A 10,719-nucleotide genomic window follows, 5' to 3' on the forward strand; every position below is an offset into this window, starting at 1 on the left:
GTAACAGAGAATCTGGCCTTATGTCAGCGCAGAATCTGTCTTCATGTCATAGCAGAGAATCAGGCTTCACGTCAGCCACCACTGGAACAGGCCACTGTCACACATTTAGGCCCAGGCACCCAGGCAGAGGAGAGCGGTCCCGTAACAGAGAATCTGGCCTTATGTCAGCGCAGAATCAGTCTTCATGTCATAGCAGAGAATCAGGCTTCACGTCACCCACCACTGGAACAGGCCACTGTCACACATTTAGGCCCCGACACCCAGACAGAGGAGAGCGGTCCCGTAACAGAGAATCTGGCCTTATGTCAGCGCAGAATCTGTCTTCATGTCATAGCAGAGAATCAGGCTTCACGTCAGCCACCACTGGAACAGGCCACTGTCACACATTTAGGCCCCGGCACCCAGACAGAGGAGAAGTTCATTCAACTTTGGGTTGCCCCGCAATATAATGGTAAAATGAAATTAAAAATAGTATTGAATGAGGAAGTGCCCTGGAGTAGAATAATATATTGTTAAGGGGAGGTAGTTAATATCTAATCTGCACAAGGGATGGACAGGTCCTGTGGGATCCATGCCTGGTTCATTTTTATGAACGTCAGCTTGTCCACATTGGCTGTAGACAGGCGGCTGCGTTTGTCTGTAATGACGCCCCCTGCCGTGCTGAATACACGTTCAGACAAAACGCTGGCCGCCGGGCAGGCCAGCACCTCCAAGGCATAAAAGGCTAGCTCTGGCCACGTGGACAATTTGGAGACCCAGAAGTTGAATGGGGCCGAACCATCAGTCAGTACGTGGAGGGGTGTGCACAGGTACTGTTCCACCATGTTAGTGAAATGTTGCCTCCTGCTAACACGTTCCGTATCAGGTGGTGGTGCACTTAGCTGTGGCGTGTTGACAAAACTTTTCCACATCTCTGCCATGCTAACCCTGCCCTCAGAGGAGCTGGGCGTGACACAGCTGCGTTGGCGACCTCTTGCTCCTCCTCTGCCTCCGCTTTGGGCTTCCACTGGTTCCCCTGTGACATTTGGGAATGCTCTCAGTAGCGCGTCTACCAACGTGCGCTTGTACTCGCGCATCTTCCTATCACGCTCCAGTGTAGGAAGTAAGGTGGGCACATTGTCTTTGTACCGGGGATCCAGCAGGGTGGCAACCCAGTAGTCCGCACACGTTAAAATGTGGGCAACTCTGCTGTCTTTGCGCAGGCACTGCAGCATGTAGTCGCTCATGTGTGCCAGGCTGCCCAGAGGTAAGGACAAGCTGTCCTCTGTGGGAGGCGTATTGTCATCGTCCTGTGTTTCCCCCCAGCCACGCACCAGTGATGGGCCCGAGCTGCTTTGGGTGCCACCCCGCTGTGAACATGTTTCATCCTCATCCACCTCCTCCTCATCCTCGTCCTCCAGTAGTGGGCCCTGTATGGCCACATTTGTACCTGGCCTCTGGTGTTGCAAAAAACCTCCCTCTGAGTCACTTCGAAGAGACTGGCCTGAAAGTGCTAAAAATTACCCCTCTTCCTCCTCTTCCTCCTGGGCCACCTCCTCTTCCATCATCGCCCTAAGTGTGTTCTCAAGGAGACATAGAAGTGGTATAGTAATAACGGCGTCATCGCCACTGGCCATGTTGGTGGAGTACTCGAAACAGCGCAACAGGGCACACAGGTCTCGCATGGAGGCCCAGTCATTGGTGGTGAAGTGGGTCTGATCCGCAGTGCGACTGACTCGTGCGTGCTGCAGCTGAAACTCCACTATGGCCTGCTGCTGCTCGCACAGTCTGTCCAGCATATGCAAGGTGGAGTTCCACCTGGTGGGCACGTCGCATATGAGGCGGTGAGCGGGAAGGCCGAAGTTACGCTGTAGCGCAGACAGGCAAGCAGCGGCAGGGTGTGAACGCCGGAAGCGCGAACAGACGGCCCGCACTTTATGCAGCAGCTCTGACATGTCGGGGTAGTTGCGAATGAACTTCTGCACCACCAAATTCAGCACATGCGCCAGGCAAGGGATGTGCGTCAAACCGGCTAGTCCCAGAGCTGCAATGAGATTTCGCCCATTATCGCACACCACCAGGCCGGGCTTGAGGCTCACCGGCAGCAACCACTCGTCGGTCTGTTGTTCTATACCCCGCCACAACTCCTGTGCGGTGTGGGGCCTGTCCCCCAAACATATGAGTTTCAGAATGGCCTGCTGACGTTTACCCCGTGCTGTGCTGAAGTTGGTGGTGAAGGTGTGTGGCTGACTGGATGAGCAGGTGGAAGAAGAGGAGGAGGAAGCTGAGTAGGAGGAGGAGGAGACAGGAGGCAAAGAATGTTGCCCTGCGATCCTTGGCGGCGGAAGGACGTGCGCCAAATAGCTCTCCGCCTGGGGCCCAGCGGCCACTACATTTACCCAGTGTGCAGTTAGGGAGATATAGCGTCCGTGGCCGTGCTTACTGGTCAACGTATCTGTGGTTAGGTGGACCTTGCCACAGATGGCGTTGCGCAGTGCACACTTGATTTTATCGGACACTTGTTTGTGCAGGGAAGGCACGGCTCTCTTGGAGAAGTAGTGGCGGCTGGGAACAACATACTGTGGGACAGCAAGTGACATGAGCTGTTTGAAGCTGTGTGTGTCCACCAGCCTAAATTACAGCATTTCATAGGCCAGTAAATTAGAAATGCTGGCATTCAGGGCCAGGGATCGAGGGTGGCTAGGTGAGAATTTACGCTTTCTCTCAAATGTTTGTGAGATGGAGAGCTGAACGCTGCCGTGTGACATGGTTGAGATGCTTGGTGACGCAGGTGGTGGTGTTGGTGGTACATCCCATGTTTGCTGGGCGGCAGGTGCCAACGTTCCTCCAGAGGCGGAGGAAGAGGCCGAGGCGGCGGCAACAGCAGCAGAAGAGGACGAGGCGGCAGCAGCAGAAGAGGTAGCAGGGGGAGCCTGAGTGACTTCTTTGTTTTTAAGGTGTTTACTCCACTGCAGTTCATGCTTTGCATGCAGGTGCCTGGTCATGCAGGTTGTGCTAAGGTTCAGAACGTCAATGCCTCGCTTCAGGCTCTGATGGCACAGCGTGCAAACCACTCGGGTCTTGTCGTCAGCACATTTTTTGAAGAAGTGCCATGCCAGGGAACTCCTTGAAGCTGCCTTTGCGGTGCTCGGTCCCAGATGGCGGCGGTCAGTAGCAGGCGGAGTCTCTTGGCGGCGGGTGTTCTGATTTTGCCCACTGCTCCCTCTTTTGCTACGCTGTTGGCTCGGTCTCACCACTGCCTCTTCCTCTGAACTGTGAAAGTCAGTGGCACGACCTTCATTCCATGTGGGGTCTAGGACCTCATCGTCCCCTGCATCGTCTTCCACCCAGTCTTGATCCCTGACCTCCTGTTCAGTCTGCACACTGCAGAAAGACGCAGCAGTTGGCACCTGTGTTTCGTCATCATCAGAGACGTGCTGAGGTGGTATTCCCATGTCCTCATCATCAGGAAAAATAAGTGGTTGTGCGTTAGTGCATTCTATCTCTTCCACCCCTGGGGAAGGGCTAGGTGGATGCCCTTGGGAAACCCTGGCAGCAGAGTCTTCAAACAGCATAAGAGACTGCTGCATAACTTGAGGCTCAGACAGTTTCCCTGATATGCATGGGGGTGATATGACAGACCGATGGGCTGTCCTGTGCGCTTTCTGCAGAAGACTGGGTGGGAGATAATGTGAACGTGCTGGATCCACTGTCGGCCACCCAATTGACTAATGCCTGTACCTGCTCAGGCCTTACCATCCTTAGAACGGCATTGGGCCCCACCAAATATCGCTGTAAATTCTGCTGGCTACTGGGACCTGAGGTAGTTGGTTCACTAGGACGTGTGGCTGTGGCAGAACGGCCACGTCCTCTCCCAGCACCAGAGGGTCCACTAACACCACCACGACCATGTCCACGTCCGCGTCCCTTATTAGATGTTTTCCTCATTGTTCCCGTTCACCACAATTTTGAGAATGGCAAATTTGGGAATGCTTTTTCAACCCAGAACAAAAAGTCTGCTTTTACGGTCACTACAAATAACTTGACCAGCTAAAACTGTGCAGATTTGGTTGAATAGAGATGTGAGACCTGTTTTTTTTTGCGCTGTGTGACAGCTTTAGGTTTAATCACAGAATGACACTTCTATCAGCACGCTAGCGTGTGTCTTAGGTTTTTCTGAATGACACTATCAATACCTTCAATGTAAGATTTTCTTTTTGGGATAGATTTCAAGTAGGCCTCAAATACCACAAACTAGTTATTTTCAGAATGGCAAATTTGGGAATGCTTTTTCAACCCAGAACAAAAAGTCTGCTTTTTCGGTCACTACAAATAACTTGACCAGCTAAAACTGTGCAGATTTGGTTGAATAGAGATGTGAGACCTGTTTTTTTTTGCGCTGTGTGACAGTTATAGGTTTAATCACAGAATGACACTTCTATCGGCACGCTAGCGTGTGTCTTAGGTTTTTCTGAATGACACTATCAATACCTTCAATGTAAGATTTTCTTTTTGGGATAGATTTCAAGTAGGCCTCAAATACCACAAACTAGTTATTTTCAGAATGGCAAATTTGGGAATGCTTTTTCAACCCAGAACAAAAAGTCTGCTTTTACGGTCACAACAAATAACTTGACCAGCTAAAACTGTGCAGATTTGGTTGAATAGAGATGTGAGACCTGTTTTTTTTTTGCGCTGTGTGACAGTTATAGGTTTAATCACAGAATGACACTTCTATCAGCACGCTAGCGTGTGTCTTAGGTTTTTCTGAATGACACTATCAATACCTTCAATGTAAGATTTTCTTTTTGGGATAGATTTCAAGTAGGCCTCAAATACCACAAACTAGTTATTTTCAGAATGGCAAATTTGGGAATGCTTTTTCAACCCAGAACAAAAAGTCTGCTTTTACGGTCACTACAAATAACTTGACCAGCTAAAACTGTGCAGATTTGGTTGAATAGAGATGTGAGACCTGTTTTTTTTTGCACTTTGTGACAGTTATAGGTTTAATCACAGAATGACACTTCTATCAGCACGCTAGCGTGTGTCTTAGGTTTTTCTGAATGACACTATCAATACCTTCAATGTAAGATTTTCTTTTTGGGATAGATTTCAAGTAGGCCTCAAATACCACAAACTAGTTATTTTCAGAATGGCAAATTTGGGAATGCTTTTTCAACCCAGAACAAAAAGTCTGCTTTTACGGTCACTACAAATAACTTGACCAGCTAAAACTGTGCAGATTTGGTTGAATAGAGATGTGAGACCTGTTTTTTTTTGAGCTTTGTGACAGTTATAGGTTTAATCACAGAATGACACTTCTATCAGCACGCTAGCGTGTGTCTTAGGTTTTTCTGAATGACACTATCAATACCTTCAATGTAAGATTTTCTTTTTGGGATAGATTTCAAGTAGGCCTCAAATACCACAAACTAGTTATTTTGAGAATGGCAAATTTGGGAATGCTTTTTAAACCCAGAACAAAAAGTCTGCTTTTACGGTCACTACAAATAACTTGACCAGCTAAAACTGTGCAGATTTGATTGAATAGAGATGTGAGACCTGTTTTTTTTTGCGCTGTGTGACAGTTATAGGTTTAATCACAGAATGACACTTCTATCAGCACGCTAGCGTGTGTCTTAGGTTTTTCTGAATGACACTATCAATACCTTCAATGTAAGATTTTCTTTTTGGGATAGATTTCAAGTAGGCCTCAAATACCACAAACTAGTAATTTTCAGAATGGCAAATTTGGGAATGCTTTTTCAACCCAGAACAAAAAGTCTGCTTTTACGGTCACTACAAATAACTTGACCAGCTAAAACTGTGCAGATTTGGTTGAATAGAAATGTCAGGTCTATTTTTTTAGGCGCTGGGTGACAGGCTCAACTTGCCCCTGATGTAATATATGGCCAAAAAATAACCACACTGTTGATGGTTAAATGCACTTGGGTGACACAGGCTCAGCCTGCACCAGATGTAGTATATGGCCAAAAAATAATCAGACTGTTGATGGTTAAATGCACTTGGGTGACACAGGCTCAGCCTGCACCAGATGTAGTATATGGCCAAAAAATAATCAGACTGTTGATGGTTAAATGCACTTGGGTGACACAGGCTCAGCCTGCAGCTGATGTAGGATATAGCACAAAATAACCACACTATCGATGGTTAAATACACTTGGGTGACACAGGCTCAGCCTGCAGCTGATGTAGTATATGGCCAAAAAATAATCAGACTGTTGATGGTTAAATGCACTTGGGTGACACAGGCTCAGCCTGCAGCTGATGTAGTATATGGCCAAAAAATAACCAGACTGTTGATGGTTAAATGCACTTCGGTGACACAGGCTCAGCCTGCAGCTGATGTAGGATATAGCACAAAATAACCACACTATCGATGGTTAAATACACTTGGTGATAGCTCGTGCTGGCGCACCACAAGTCACAAAATGGCCGCCGATCACCCCAGAAAAAAAGTGATCTAAAAACGCTCTGGGCAGCCTCAAAAAAGTGAGCAAGTCAATAATAGCACTTCAATGATCCACAGCTGCAGATCGATCACAGAATGAAGTCTTTTGGAGGAGTTAATCTGCCTAATCTCGCCCTAACGTCGCAGCTGCAACCTCTCCCTATACTGATCATAGCAGAGTGACGTGCGGCGCTACGTGACTCCAGCTTAAATAGAGGCTGGGTCACATGGTGCACTGGCCAATCACAGCCATGCCAATAGTAGGCATGGCTGTGATGGCCTCTTGGGCCAAGTAGTATGACGCTTGTTGATTGGCTGCTTTGCAGCCTTTCAAAAAGCGCCAAGAAAGCGCCGAACACCGAACCCGAACCCGGACTTTTACGAAAATGTTCGGGTTCGGGTCCGTGTCACGGACATCCCAAAATTCGGTACGAACCGGAACTATACAGTTCGGGTTTGCTCATCCCTACACAACACGCACAACCTTGAGGCGGATGGGCTACAACAGCAGCAGACCCCACCGGGTACCACTCATCTCCACTACAAATAGGAAAAAGAGGCTACAATTTGCACAAGCTCACCAAAATTGGACTGTTGAAGACTGGAAAAATGTTGCCTGGTCTGATGAGTCTTGATTTCTGTTGAGACATTCAAATGGTAGAGTCCGAAATTGGCGTAAACAGAATGAGAACATGTATCCATCCTCTGATGGCTACTTCCAGCAGGATAATGCACCATGTCACAAAGCTCGAATCATTTCAAATTGGTTTCTTGAACATGACAAAGAGTTCACTGTACTAAAATGGCCCCCACAGTCACCATATCTCAACCCAATAGAGCATCTTTGGGATGTGGTGGAACGGGAGCTTCGTGCCCTGGATGTGCATCCCTCAAATCTCCATCAACTGCAAGATGCTATCCTATCAATATGGGCCAACATTTCTAAAGAATGCTATCAGTACCTTGTTGAATCAATGCCACGTAGAATTAAGGCAGTTCTGAAGGCAAAAGGGGGTCCAACACCGTATTAGTATGGTGTTCCTAATAATTCTTTAGGTGAGTGTGTATATATACAGTTGCAATAAAAAGTATGTGAACCCTTTGGAATTATATGGATTTCGGCACAAAAATTGTCATAAAATGTGATCTGATCTTCATTTAAGTCACAACAATAGACAATCACAGTCTGCTTAAACTAATAACACACAAAGAATTAAATGTTACAATGTTTTTATTGAACACACCATGTAAACATTCACAGTGCAGGTGGAAAAAGTATGTGAACCCTTGGATTTAATAACTTGTTGAACCTCCTTTGGCAGCAATAACTTCAACCAAACGTTTCCTGTAGTTGCAGATTAGACATGCACAACGGTCAGGAGTAATTCTAATCTTGACCATTCCTCTTTACAGAACTGTTTCAGTTCAGCAATATTCTTGGGATGTCTGGTGTGAATCACTTTCTTGTGGTCATGCCACAGCATCTCAATTGGGTTGAGGTCAGGAATCTGACTGGGCCACTCCAGAAGGCGTATTTTCTTCTGTTTAAGCCATTCTGTTGTTGATTTTCTTCTATGCTTTGAGTCGTTGTCCTGTTGCAACATCTATCTTCTGTTGAGCTTTAACTGGTGGACAGATGGCCTTATGTTCTCCTGCAAAATGTCTTGATAAACTTGGGAATTCATTTTTACTTCGATGATATCAATCCGTCCAGGCCCTGATGCAGCAAAGCAGCCCCAAACCATGATGCCCCCACCACCATACTTCACAGTTGGGATGAAGTTTTGATGTTGGTGTGCTGTGCCTCTTTTTTTTCTCCACACATAGTGTTGTGTGTTTCTTCCAAACAACTCAACTTTGGTTTCATCTGTCCACAGAATATTTTGCCAGTACTGCTGTGGAACATCCAGGTGTTCTTGTGCAAACTGTAAACATGCAGCAATGTTTTTTTTGGACAGCAGTGGCTCTCTGTGGTATCCTCCCATGAAATCCCTTCTTGTTTAGTGTTTTACGTATCATAGATTCGCTAACAGGTATGTTAGCATATGCCAGAGACTTTTGTAAGTCTTTAGCTGACACTCTAGGATTCTTCTTCACCTCATTAAGCAGTCTGCGCTGTGCTCTTGCAGTCATCTTTACAGGACGCCCACTCCTAGGGAGAGTAGCAGCAGTGCTGAACTTTCTCCATTTATAGACAATTTGTCTTACCGTGGACTGATGAACAGCAAGGCTTTTGGAGATACTTTTATAACCCTTTCCAGCTTTATGAAAGTCAACAATTCTTTATCATAGGTCTTCTGAGAGCTCTTTTGTGCGAAGCATCATTCACATCAGGCAATGCTTCTTGTGAAAAGCAAACCCAGAACTGATGTGTGTTTTTATAGGGCAGGGCAGCTGTAACCAACACCTCCAATCTCATCTCATTGCTTGGACTCCAGTTGACTGACACCTCACTCCAATTAGCTCTTGGAGATGTCATTAGTCTAAGGGTTCACATACTTTTTCCACCTGCACTGTGAATGAAAACATGGTAACATTTAATTATTTGTGTGTTATTAGTTTAAGTAGACTGTGATTGTCTATTGTTGTGACTTGAAGATCAGATCACATTTTATGACCAATTTGTGCAGAAATCCATATAATTCCAAAGGGTTCACATACTTTTTCTTGCAACTGTATATATATATATATATATATATTTAGCAGAAACATTTTTAGGCTGCTGCTACAGGTCTGGTAAATGAGTCATATTAAGGGAGATGACTGCTCACTCTTTATTACTTTCATACACAGGTGTTACAAATAACCAAAATGCAGCATCAAAGACATAACTGTTTTGGTCTCCACAATGTTCCCTGTGTTTTTCCTCATTTCCTTGGTGTCTCGGTAATCTGCTTTTCTACTCTGACTTCAGATCCTTGCAGGCAGAAAGATGATATCAGCGGTGGGGAGGACTCTTGGGACATGAGAGTTATACAATGATGTGGGATGCATCAATAAAAATATCCATGGGATCTGTTACCGGGACTTCTGGATTATCCAGAAACAAGTGTAATTAACAATTAAATGGATCAACTTAAAGCTTATCTGTAATTTCAGGTAACTTTTCATAGTAAGCTGTCATGTGTGTAAGGAGGAATAATACTATATCTGGCCCTCATACTACTACTAGTGATGAGCGGGAGGTGCCATATTCGGTTTCGCGATATTTCGCGAATATTCGCATGAATATTCGTGTTATATTCGTCGAAATCGAATATTCGCAATTATTCCAATTATCGCGAAATTATTTTTCGCATATTGCGAAAATTTATCTTGATAGTATAAGGCAACGTTCCTATGCTAATGACTATGGCTAGGCTAATATGTGTATATTACGAAATTTCGTAATATTGCTCTAACTTCGTCTCTTAGAATATTACGAATATTCTAAAAGACGAAGTTAGAGCAATATTAAGAACATTTGCAAAAGTCGAAATTGCGATGCGAGTAATATAACACGAAATAGTCGCATGAAGATTTCAATTTAGCACTGCTATATTCCATATTAGGCTAGAATATGGAATATAGCTGTGCTAAATTGAAATCTTCATGCGACTATTTCGTGTTATATTACTCGCATCGCAATTTCGACTTTTGCAAATGTTCTTAATATTGCTCTAACTTCGTCTTTTAGAATATTCGTAATATTCTAAAAGATGAAGTTAGAGCAATATTACGAAATTTCGTAAAATACACATAGATTGTATTTAAGCTAATATACTGCTATAGTAATAATTTTTAATAGTGTACATATTTTACAAAACTTAAGTTCAGAAGAGGCAAAAAAAATTACAGGAAAAAAAAGGGATTATAGCACTATATTAGCTAAATTACAATCTATATGTGTATTTTACGAAATTTCGTAATATTGCTCTAACTTCGTCTTTTAGAATATTCGTAATATTCTAAGAGACGAAGTTAGAGCAATATTACGAAATTTCTAAAAGACGAAGTTAGAGCAATATTAAGAACATTTGAAAAAGTCGAAATTGCGATGCGACTAATATAACACGAAATATTCGCATGAAGATTTCAACTTAGCACAGCTACACTCCATATTCTAGCCTAATATGGAATATAGCAGTGCTAACTTAGCACAGCTATATTCCATATTAGGCTAGAATATGGAGTATAGCAGTGCTAAGTTGAAATCTTCATGCGAATATTTCGTGTTATATTACTCGATGCGTTATATTAAATTGCGATGCGACTAATATAACACG

The sequence above is a fragment of the Bufo bufo genome, chromosome 1, assembly GCF_905171765.1.
Source record: "Bufo bufo chromosome 1, aBufBuf1.1, whole genome shotgun sequence".
NCBI lineage: Eukaryota > Metazoa > Chordata > Amphibia > Anura > Bufonidae > Bufo > Bufo bufo.